This window comes from Mesocricetus auratus, unplaced genomic scaffold (assembly GCF_017639785.1).
Source record: "Mesocricetus auratus isolate SY011 unplaced genomic scaffold, BCM_Maur_2.0 Super-Scaffold_100015, whole genome shotgun sequence".
In the NCBI taxonomy this organism is placed as follows: domain Eukaryota; kingdom Metazoa; phylum Chordata; class Mammalia; order Rodentia; family Cricetidae; genus Mesocricetus; species Mesocricetus auratus.
In genome coordinates this window covers 25,343,697-25,356,170 of record NW_024429198.1, presented here as the reverse complement: position 1 = coordinate 25,356,170, position 12,474 = coordinate 25,343,697, and the positions used below count along the sequence as shown (strand labels likewise).

Sequence of the window (12,474 nt, the reverse complement as noted above, 5' to 3'; positions counted from 1 at the left end):
AGATCATGATTCTTTTCCTAGTAGAAAGAACAAGCTATTTAGACACTATGAGGGGAAAACAAAACAATCAACAAAACCCAACAACAGCACTACTCTAGGTTTCTAGAAGATTCACGCAAATCAAATGAGGAATACGGGTCAGGTCTTCCATATTCCAAAGTCTCTCCCTCTCCCCTCCACCAACCAGAACTTGACAATCAAATGAACCACTGTGTGGACCTGAAATACATGTTTTCTGTTACAATCTACATAATAGCATCTTTCATTTGCCACACTAGGAAGTGTTTCTTCCGATCAAAAACCAGGATTCGTTCTCCAAAGGCCAAGTAAGTCAATTTTCTCTCAGTACATAAGTCCTTTAAGAAATGTCTTCTGGGTGTTTTTACCACTGGGATACAGCATCAAGATGTCTTAACTTCTTCAGTTTACAGTTGCAAGAACTAAACTCCAAGCATTTAGATGTTGCTATGGTACGATGAAGTGGCCCCCTGAGGAATCACATTATAAGCCTGATCCTCCATGTGGTTGTGTGAATGTTGTAGGATCTTAAGGTATAGTGGGAGGTTGCTATTGTCCCCTCCCACGGCTGTGACTTCCTGTCTAATTTGCTCCCACCGTTATGATGCCACCTATGATGAGGTCCTCACCAGTGCCAAGGTTCCCTGGTGCCACTCCTTATACCTCTAGAACTGTGACCTTCTTTTCTTTATTATTTTACCCAGCCTTGGATATTACATTTTAGCAACGGAAAACAGACTAACACACTCTGACTCCATGATGTTTTAGCTAACAGGGAACTCTAAAAGCCCATCCTGCTACTCTGGCCTCTCAGATGTGTCCTGTTAAATTCTCCACTGTGACTCCTCCACTGGTATTCCCATGAACCAAAAAAAAAGTTCTGGGGAGATGGAAACTCAGCAGGTGGGCCTGGAGAAATTGCTCAAGTTAAATAACATTTGCGGGCAGGCATAAGCTTTCAAGTGAATGAGTCTCCTCGACTCCTCCGTGCCAGCCTGCACTTTCCTGAATGATATCTTTTTACAAGCTGGTGATGGGACCGAGGAATTCCATCACTGCTGGCAGACAGAAAGTAAATTTGGCTCCAGTCCTGACTTCAGAGTCGACTTGGAAACTGCAACAACTACGCTGTCTGGACTTGCACAGCTCTGCTAAATTCCTCCTCCTCGTCCCAGATTCCTCCTCCACCCCCAGGACCACGATCATACAACTTACATTCAGGGGGACAACCTTGGGTATAAAAAGCATTATGGCAATGATGGCTTCAATTATGCCAGGGACAAAATCCAGAGTGAGAAGGTGTAGGAATTCGGGCATTATCCTGGCCTGCCCCTGTCACCTGGCAGAATGCACTCAGGCAGTACCCTGGTCAGCCCAGGGTTCCATTACTACTGTAGTCTGCACGCAGGTGCAAAGGACCCCTTTGAAGGACAGACCCCACCGACTTACACTCTTTCCTGCTGTTCCCCTGGGATAGACAGGACTTTTCCTGTCTCCCTCTTCTCATCTGTCCTCGCTCTGTCTCTGTGTCTCTTTACTTATTTTCTTTTCCTCACCCACCTTTCCTTTCTAATAAAACTTCTCACTTAAGCTCTTTCTGCCTGGCGTCTTTGTCCCCTGCTTCAGCACCCTCGCTTGTCACGGAATCTACCAAGGTTCCTCACGAGCTTTTATCACAACAGTAGGGAAGGAGGAAAATATTTCACATCAATCACTGTCCAGCACTACCTCGTGTGACTTGGAGCAAGGGAGGAAAGATTGGCGGGAGGTGGGGACGCCCCATCTCTCTCTTTCAGGAGCCAACGGGGCTGAAGAACGGGGTTTCTATCCCAGCGAGTAAAGAGAATGTGACCCCAGAAACAGATACACCCTCCCCATCTGGGAAGCTTAGCACCAGCAGGAGGTACACAAATGAGACTGAATGGCCACTGCATTCCTGTCATGGACATAATGGACTTACGGTGAGTTGACACAAGCAGCCCCAGAGCTTGTTGTCACACCAGCTATAGCAGTTCCCAGATCCCTGGATCCTGACAAACATGGGCCAGCCAAGCTAGCCAACCCCGTTCTGCATAGCTGGGTAAGTGAAGATGACTGAGACAGATGGTTCCTGGTGAAGCTGGAGCGTAATAACTAAAAGACTGACTGTGGAGAAGTCTCAGACAGTCAAAGTGCTTGTTTCACAAGGCTACAAAACAGTTTACCAACAGAGGTGCACCCCAGCTTAAACTTTAGGGAAAAAAGTGGGAAGGAGGTGTCTACTGGTACAAGAGAATGAAGTCATTCACCCTTCAAGCTAGGAAGTGATATCCAGGGCCCTTTCTGATGCTTCAGCATACAGCAATAAAGTTAGGACCCCACACATCTAGTACCTAAAGATCAATACTTGATGTGAAATCTTAGATGCTATCCAGCTAAAAATCCATCCTGACAACACAAAAATCTCTCTCATGCAATCATCAGTCAGCCTATTTAAAAAGAAATGTCTAACTGCCTTTCTTAAGATTCTAGAGAATATTAGCTCATTGGAAATAAAAAGAAACAAAACTAGACCAGAAAAATGGTGCCTACATAAATAGCATTCTACTGACCCCTCAGAGCCATCAAAATGGGCAGAAAGAAGTATTATCTGACAGACTATGGACACCCCCAAGGAGGGCCTCATCCTCCCTGGGGAAATGAGGGGATATTGGGGGGCTGGGGGGAGGGCACAGGAGGAGGGGAGGGAAACGGAGAGGGATCTGGAACTGACTTGTGAAGCAACCTTGTTTCTAATTTAAATTTAAATTTAAAAATAAATAATAAAAAAGAAAAAAAGAAGTATTATCAGTATTATCAGTCTCATGAATTAAATCCTCATCACTTGCCAAAGCAAGAATTCATGACTGGCACAAGAAAGCATGGCCATTTTGTAAATACTGCTTTTTAAAAAACACTCTTATTTGCATATCTGTGCCCCAAATCCCTCGCCCTCCCATCCTCCAATGCTTCCCACAGAACCCCACAACCCACCCACCATCCACTCCTCAGGGATATTGAGACTCTCCATGGGAATCATCAAATTCCATCACATCATGTGGGGGAGGGCCCAGGCCCTCCTTTCCATATCTGGGCTGCAATAGTATCCCTCCATAGGGAATGGGCTCCCAAGGTCCATTTGTGGCCTAGGAATAAACCCTGGCTCCACTGTTAGAGGTTCCATAGACTGTCTTGGCCTCCTAGCTGGTACCCACATTCAGAGGTCTTGGTTTGGTCCAATACTGGTTCCCCAGCTTTACAACTATAAATATTACTTTTAATTTGTCTTAGGTTGGGAATACTTATGTGAGAGGAGACAGATTCAGAAGAAGTCAGTGAGAAATAATACTCTAAGAGGTCTATAAAAATACTGCATCTCAACTTCCCTGCAACCACAGGGACTGAAGAAATGAGACATTGAAGAAATGCAGTGTGCATCCCCGCACCATCACAGAGTTGAATAAAAATGCTTCCTTACTCAGGGAAAGACATCTGTGAGCTAGAGCATCAGCCAGCCGTGGCCAGATCCTAAAAGCCAGGCATGGTGTCTTGGAGCACAGACTGCCTGTGCCAAAGCAAACACTTTGTCACAAAGTCACCATGTGGGAACCAATGGGTGTGGGGAGAGCATGGTGCCCACAGGAGAGCTGGTCAGCCTGTGGCAGGGAAACAGATGGAAGTCATGATAAACAAGAGGAGAAGGCTAACCTCACTCACATCCTCCAGAAGATGACAATTGAGAAGGGAAGAAACTTCAGGCAGCAGGCGCTTCCCATGTGTTTCTACCCATATTCTATTCTCGGCTTTGCACTTTAACCAAATAGAGTGTGCCAAAGCAGAAAGCAGAATAGAAAGAGATAGAAGTGGCCCGTGACTCTTAAAAATGAAAGGTGCCCCAGTGTGTAGCATCTTGAAACTTGCCTGCTAGCCAGGCGTGAAGCCCTTTCACCTTGAGGACATGAACGTGGAAGACCCACGTAAGTTCAGGAGGTTGAGATAGCCTGGGCAACACCGCCAGGACCCTATAACAAAGGAAAACGGAAGAAGGGGGAAGGATATATGGAGTAGGGAAAATGCAAGGCGGCACACGGTATAAAATCTTGCCTTCTGTTTTAAGTACGGCTGTTGGAATTTACCCACTACTGGGCTACATGGCACAAAAAAGAAAACAGAAACAAAAAGTTACCTGCCTCATCCACCAGTTGAAGCAAATGCCAACTGTAGGTGAGCGCAGAAGCAGCCATGGCGAACTTGACCCCTGCAAAGTAGAGCACCCTCACTTGACGAAGAAGCTCTGTCCTGTGGGTTACACACTCCAGCTGAAGCGCTAACGAGCCATGGGTTCTGTGCTCTCCACAAACCCAAAACAACTGGGCCAGCAGCAAAGACCCATAATAAACCTGGGAGCTATTGGAGCCTCTCCTGAAGTAGCTAAGTTGGGTAAGTTTAGTTGATCGACGGACATGCTTATATGAGCCCATATATAAACACCCTGAGCTTACGTATACCTGTAACACAGACCACAGTGCCACAGACATCCAGAAGGAAGTTCTTTGTATCAAAGGAACTTGGTACATCTTACAGCCCAGTAGCCTTGACACTAACTCTCTAAAAAAATTATGCAAACCCAGAATAACCCCCCCCACTAAGTAAATTCAGCAGGAGCTATGTTTAGGTTGCCAGCAGTCTGACTTTAGAAATTATGCCCCAGATTTCCATCTATAGCCATATCCCTGGGGTATGTTACATGCTATAAAGCTGACTCGTTGTAGGTGTTCAAGTCAGTGAGTGTGAGTAGATGCACGCGTGGGTGAACACCCCCACAATGCACTGCCAGCCTCCAGGAAAAGCCAGTCTGCCCATCTCTCTCACTTCCAGTTATCACTGCCAGCCCCAGGCGACCACCTCCCCACTTCCCATCTTAGTTTGCCTCTTCTAGAAGTTTCTATAAGGAATCTAACAATGTGTGGTCTTCTGTGGTGGCCTTCTCTCACCCAGTTCCATGTTTTGAGGCGCACAGCTACTACAGCCAACACCAAGAGCTCAGTGGGGCCGTCGTTATCAGTAGCCCACTGCACAGACACAAACATTTTGCTGAGCCACTTACCTGGTTTAGCTTGTTAAGTATATACATCCAACCAAATGGCAAGGCTGGTTGCCCTGTTCTCAGGAATGAAATGAGAACGCCTGGCACATTTCTAAAATTTTCTGAAGTCATAATGTGTGAAAATATGTAATGAGGATACAATTTGTTCCCTGGAACTTTGTGTGGGAGGGGAGTGATTTTAAATAAGCAAATAACATCCTGAAGTTTCACTTTTTATGTTTTAATACACACAAAGTATTTTTATGCTAATTCCAAGCCAAGCAAGGGCATCAATTCATTTACCAAGTACCTACTTAATGTATAATGTATAATTAGCATACATTAGAATATATGGAGTACACAGTCCCCCTGGCTCCTGGCTTTCAAACACAGCTGAATTCTAACACTGTGGTCATAAATCAATTTGAATGTATGAGAACATGTTTCTCCCAATGAAAAACATAAACAGTTCTCATCATCCATGTTACCCATTTATCTAAGTAAACAGTCATACCCAGCCAACGCTCTGCTACAGGCTATAGCACATAAATGTGCTTGCCCATTTATTTACTGATCCATTGCAGCCAGAGTGCCCCGTGTATGCCAGGTACCATTTTGGGAATGGGGATACACAGATATAAACGAAGCAATCCCACCTCTCTCGTTTACTCTCTGCATTGGGGAAATCCATTAAGAAATGCATGCAACATGTGAGGCAGTGCTGAACACAATAAAGAGGAAAAGTAAAATAAGAAGACTAAGTGGAGGAGAAGGGACAGGGGGTGTTTTAGACTGTGTATTTGGAGACTCCTTCTGAAGAGGGAATGCTGGAGTGAAGACCTCAAGGCAGCCCGACCTGAAGGCAGAAAGGGAAACGCAGGAGAAGCCTTCAGTGCAGGAATGCCAAGACCAGGCTGTTAAAAGCAGACAGCAGAACTGGAGTCTGGGGGGAGGGGACAGTGGTAACAGTGAACAGGACTTAGAGCCATGCCATGAGGCCATAGAGACAGTTACACCCTCTCGACTCTCCCTGGAGATCTTGGGCTTTTAGACCCATTCTGAATGTCAGCGCCAGAGGGTGACAGTTGGAGGACCTGATGTGGACAAACAGTTCGGCAAGTTCATGTGGCCCCACTGTTGACTTCAAGGTCTGGGAGCTCTTTCTTGTGTCCTCATGGACTTCCCCAGTCCATAACCCAATCTAGTATTTTGTTTGCAGTGTCCTCTCTGATAACTGCCTCCCCTGCCGAGGAGTCATCCCTGGCTTCCCATCTCCATCTCCAGTCACCGTGTTTAGCTCTTCAAGGGCTGTACACAACGAAAATGGATGCGGGGTTCTCACCCGGCATGGCTCTTAGCCATCTCCAAGTCTGCCTGGATGGTTCAGCCACTCTCCTGAACCTCATAAAGCTGCTACCTGCATCTATGAGCCACATGGGGACAGTGGTGGCACCGTTCCTGCTCTACCTATGACACCCATTGCCCGTCTCTCTAGCTAGGTATTTCCTGACCACCACTCTCCATCACAGCAGGAGAACCATTGTTTCAGGAGCATGCAAAGTTGCCAGCAAACCCCAAATTAAAGGTGGAAGCTTTCCTGCTCCATTTCTCTACCAGGCAAGTTGCTTCCCTAAACCATGGACCTCTGGGAATTCCCCTAAAGTCAAGCACAGGGCTAGAACATGTAAGGATTTAAATAACAAGACAGTTTAAAAGCAAATCCTGTCTGGCTGACACATTTAGGCCAAGCAGAATGAATGAAGGCTGAATTGTATGTAGCATTGGCTAGACCAAAGAAGTTTAACATCTAGGGCAATTATTTTCCTCAATTTATGTATTTGCTTTTTTGGTGTGTCACCAGTTACAACTTCCTTAGCATTACAATCAGCACAGAAAACTTAAATATTCACTCTCTAAAATAAATTCAGAAATAAGTTGTGTTTCTAAAATCCATTTGGCTTCACCATGCTTCATGGCAAATGTCTCTAGGCATCCATCATGGTACAAACAGCTTTGGGAACCCTCTTCTGATACAAAGCAGCTCTGGCTCTGTCTGTCTGCCTATTTTTACAAAAAGAGATTTTCTTTGTATAGAATTGTGTTTGGATGGAGCTTATGAAGCTCATCTCTCCTGTGATTCGCAACAGAAGTTTTAGTGAAGCACTAACCATTTGGAGAATGCAGGCAAAGCAGAAGAAATTGCTATGTAGACTTATCCTTATTGCCTTTGACTGTTTTTCTTTCCATAGCTATATTATGCATCATTGCCAGATACTGGGTGAATGTGAACCAAATGAAAGGGACTCCACTGCCTGTGACCAAGTTGTCCTTGTACAATTCTAGTTGTCACCTGCCTACAACTTTTTTTAATCTTACATCTCAGCAAATACAGCATTATTTCTTCAACATTGCCGGCTGCTGATAGGATCACTTGGCTGCCTATTTATCAAATATATCTGTAATTGAATTACCCACTGCAGTAATGGGATTTACTCTCAGATGTACATAAAACTGCAACACAAAGTAGAATTGTTCCGCTGTGTGCTTCCTCGTCACTTGGCTTGAACTCCAGATCAGTCAGTTCCACAGAAATGCAGAGGCAAAGGGAATGGAAGACTGTGAGATAAAAGGTAGGTGGGTTCATGACCAAATACGACAGAAATCCATCCTGCAACAGTGGTATTCTCTTTTGAAATAGTTTCTCAGCTGTTGTTAATCAGAAAGGCAATCCTAAAACATGAGAAGGAAAAGGAGTAACAGAGTGACTTACTTTTCCACGTAGAATAGTGAGCAAATGGGGAAACATTAAAGAACTCAGGAAGTGGAATAACTTGTGCTCATCTTTGATCTTGTCAAATAACCATAAATTTGGGAACCAAATAAAAAAAGAAAGAAAGAAAAGAAGACAATGACAGCCATACTTTGGGCAAAGCTTTTTGACTGTTTGAGACCACTGCCGCATTGATTCCATTTTCAATGGCATGTCCCAGGTGAAATACAACTTCATCTTTGAAGCCGTGTAGCTTCAAACTACCCTGTGAAATTGAGGCCAGATTTCCTATTTCTAGGATCTTCCATAAAGCACCAAGTAACTATGTTAGTATCTGTGTGCTAAAATAAATGAGTTAGGATTCAGCATCTTCTCTGTGGTCGAGCTTTTTGTTTGCTGTGTTCTATCTCCCTTAGACTCTGAACCAAACAGCATTTTAGACAGACCTACTGAGAGTGGGAAGTCTGTATGTATCCAATGTAGATTTTATATTCCTTTCTCCTTTCTATCAGAAATAGATTTTGTGTACATGAATAGTCCTTGTAGTTGGTAAAGGCACGTGTGACCAAATCAAATGACCCAAATTTGGTCCTCAGATACATGGTGGAAGAACAGAATGGATTCCCACAACCTGTCATGTGACCTTCACACATTCACCATGTCATATGCAAAACACACACTCAAAAGCACGAATGCATACTCATTCACTTACAATTAAGTGTAATAAAAATGTAAATACCCCAAAATAAGTACCATATTTACATATATACCAGCTGCTTCCTCAAGCTACATCCCAAAGAACTGGTGAATACCCATCTCCATGCTGCTAACAATCTGTGGGAATTACAAACAGCAGAATGCCCTGTCTATAGCAGATATGTCTGCAGGGTAGTAGAGGCTTTAAAGCATAGTAATTTTCAACTAGACTTCTATCTTAATTTAGAAAGGATGTGGGGAGCATCTGTGAAAATCTCTATGTTGCCGACAACAGCAACAAAGACACTATAAACAACTTAGAAAATGACATATGCTCATCTGGGGATTCCACAAAAGTTAACTTTGCCGAATATAAATATAAATTTGCAAACAGGTGCAGGTGGGCAGAAATGGAGAAGCTTCCCTGTTAGGTACTTTATTGTAATTCAATTTGTTAGACACTGTAATTTATGTTTTCAACATTATTGAACATTAAACACAAAAACTTGTCACCTTGGTATTATAATTATAGCCTAAGCAATTTGTCTGGGTAACTATAGCAACAACTTCAGATACATTTTATAATACTAATTTGGTATAATTTTAGAATCAAGAATTATAGCGGATTTATTATAGAAAGCAGAAATGCTTTTCTCGAATGGTTGTACATATTCTACAGGAAAAAACCTTGCTACTTAGCTAGGACTTAATGTAAATGAATGAATTTATTCTTTATTGCATGTCATGTAATCTGGAACGCAAGCCTCTTCTTTGGGGTCAGGTTCTGATCTGCAGACTCTAGAGTTCTTGCTCACTCTATCATCTGATGGCATGTCTTGAAAAAGTTCCACCCTAGCCTCCTCCACCTTCCTGTATTTTATCAGTGGAAAACTTCTATTTCAGTGCCTTGATGATTAAAAGGACATCCAGAGCCCTTAAAAACCACTATCCAATTAATTGGAACTGTGCGATGGTTCCACTAGGTAGCCTTCTCAGGCATGAGGAGCAATTGATACAGCTCATGAGAAACTGTCATCTAATTTGAGTCAGAAGAATACAATACAGAGACATGTTGATTTTAGTGACTGTCGCTCAGCAAAAGGATGAAGTGAGGATAGAGAACAATATTCTATGAGAAACGGATAACTAGGGGGACTTCAGGTGGTCCGCCATACCCAGGCTTATGCTAAACTTGCAAGAAGACGCTTATATTCATCTTAGTATCATTGTCAACTAGCTTTAATCTTTGGTCTACATTTCTCTATTTCATTCTCTGCAAACATGGCTGGGAAGTTACAAGAGACAGACACAAGCAGGAACAAGTATGAGTTTACTTTTACCAGATTCTGAACACCACACATACTCTGGTCAACGATAGGCTCTCCCACCCAGAAGACCAAAGTCTTTGCTCTCAGCAGGGACCCCACAGCTGTTTGCCATTAAGACAATCAAAGGAACTGGCCACATCTAAGAGGCATAAAATAATGAGCATCATCCACCTTTGTGAGCACAAGTATGTGTGGAGACTAAAGACATCTAAAAGCAGACACCACCAGTTCATGGACTAACTCCACAGTTGCATGGATGCACATTGTGACTACAGGCAGCATCCTGGTCGAGCCACAGTTTCAAAAGCTTTTACAATAAACAAATTCAAGGGAAAAGAAATCTGTGCTTCAAACAATTAAACTTAGAACTGCTTTTTCATGGAAATCAGGCTTGCAGAAGAAATTTGAGTGGGCAGAAAGAAATGCATACTTCTTTTGGAGTAAACACAGGAAAGAAAACTTGCTTTGGTGATCTACAACAGACGGTGCCTGCTTACGACTTAAGCCTTAAGTGGAACTGTGAATGGAGTCCTCCCAGGGGTGGGCTTCAGCTTCTCTCAGAAAAATGAGAAGTGGCATTAATCAGCAATGAATTCAACGATCCTACCCGGGTGCTAAAAAACATTTGCTACTGAACTCTAGTTTTGTCTTCCTATGTCTCCTTTTAAAAGACTAACTTCATAATTAATAACACATCTGCTCTTCGCAAACTTGGTTGTTATGCCAGGGCCCTTCCAGATAAGCTGAACACACGGTTATTTTAAAATAAATATGAATAAATATGCTGAAATAACTTTTAACACTCCGTCATTTTAACCAATATGCTCCTCAGGAACCGACCTCTGATATTTCCTGATATTTTCACGCAATTTCAATTGCCTTCTTGTCAAATCCAGTTGTCAAAGGAGAAATGTGTAGACAGATGTGTAGACAGAGGAGTTTGCAGGAATTTGTCTTCCTGTTAGAGGGCTTCCGTCCAACTTTTCTGTCGCTGCTCCTAACTAGGTTGAAAGCTCTCCATGGTTAACAGAACAGCTTCCTCCGCTCTTCGCCTTTTGAGGTGAAATTATTGCAAGATCTTTGTTTTGCCACTACCTAGGATCTCTACCCTGTCTCCCAGGAAAGAAACACCAACAGGCTCAGTGGCAGCCTCTCACAGTCTCCGAAAGCTCTCTCTTGGCGCCCCCTGCCGGGCATCTCCCGGACGCCGCGGGCGCAGGAAAGTTAAAGCCCAACTCCAGACAACAGCATCCAGGTACAAACAACAAAAAGATGTGGTGAAAGCACTTCCCGCCAAAGCCAGAGAAACTAACCGCATTAGGGGACCAGGGGCGATCGCGGGGATCAATCCCCACCCCCAACAGTTCCTCCGAGCCCCGATCTTCGCCTGGCCCCAGACACTGAGTCCGGGTACGAAACGTGTCCGGCTGAGCCACCAGCGCACAAGGGCTCCGCGAGTAGAGCCCACCCGGCTGGCGGGTCCCCAGGCCTCGCCACCCCTGCCTCAGTCTACCGCAACAAAACAGCCTGGTGGAGCTGAGACCTAGTCCCACTCCCCCCGGATTCTCGCCAACACCGCAAAGCCCCTGTACCGAGAGCAGGAAAATGTTCCTGAGTCCACCGGGCTGCGAGGCAGGCGATTCCGACTGCCAGACCCGCTGCAGCTCCCACCACCACGCGAGCCTGGCTTCGCGCAGAATACGCGCACAGACCTCCACGCGTACCTGAGAGGTGCAGGCTCGCCCACTAGCCGGTCGCCCACTCGAACCCTCCAGCTCCTTTGCAGTGCCTGCTCGGATCCGGGCAAAGGCTACGACACAAACTTCCAGGCTGTGCTCTAGCTCCCCTGCGACCGCTCCGCACTGATGGTGGTCCTATGCCTGTCTCCTCGCGTGGCTGCCAAGTTGTCCCTACCCAGGTGCCTGCAGAGTGACCCGTACCGAGATCTGCACCACCCACAGACAAACCAATGCTGCCCCCAGGTCGAGTTCACCCGCGCAGGGTCTCAGCCAGGACACCCAGGGACGCGGCGGGGAGCGAACTCACCAGATGCGGGGAGCGTGCCTCCTGCCAGTCATCCAGTGCCTGGGGCTGGAGAGGCTTCAAGGGTCCTCTTCAGCGCGCTGCGAGGGAAGTCGAGGCAGCAGCCGCCACTGCTCTCCGCCACTTCTCCAGAGCTCTCCTCTGCTCGCAGAGCTCCAGGCTGGGGACCAGCTCCGCCGCCTGGAGCACGGAGTGTCCAGTTGTGCGTGTAGCTGAGCAAGCGGGCTCGCGCTGAGCGAGGGCGACCCTCAAGGTGGCAAAGTTGTGTGCCTTCTGCTTGATAGCCGCGCGTGGGAACACCCCCAAAGAAGGGTCGCACGAGCTGGGGCTATCCCGCACTGGGAAGATGGGATGCAGAGGACACCTCTCGGCAGGGGCCGCGACCGGCTAGGGTTTAAGGATCCACCCGCGACGGGAGCGCAGCGCCCGGGAGTGGGCACAGCGTGAGCAGCCGCCGCCGGCGCCGCCTTCCCGGCGAGTAGAGCGACACTGGGTGCGCGGGCCCGGAGCTCGGG

General features: G+C 45.9%; 1 protein-coding gene across 2 annotated transcripts in view; it reads right to left on the bottom strand.

The window, feature by feature from the left end:
* Nucleotides 1-12,451, bottom strand: part of Sema5a (semaphorin 5A) — a 427,756-nt gene extending 415,305 nt beyond the window's left edge. Inside the window, exon 1 of one of the 2 annotated variants that reach the window (XM_040757698.1) lies at nt 11,963-12,451. The gene's annotated coding sequence lies outside the window, so the exon portion shown is untranslated. Of the gene's footprint in view, nt 1-11,640; nt 11,915-11,962 lie in introns of those variants that run through there. The other variant, XM_040757699.1, reaches the window with a different exon arrangement.
* Between the last annotated feature and the right edge of the window lie 23 nt (nt 12,452-12,474).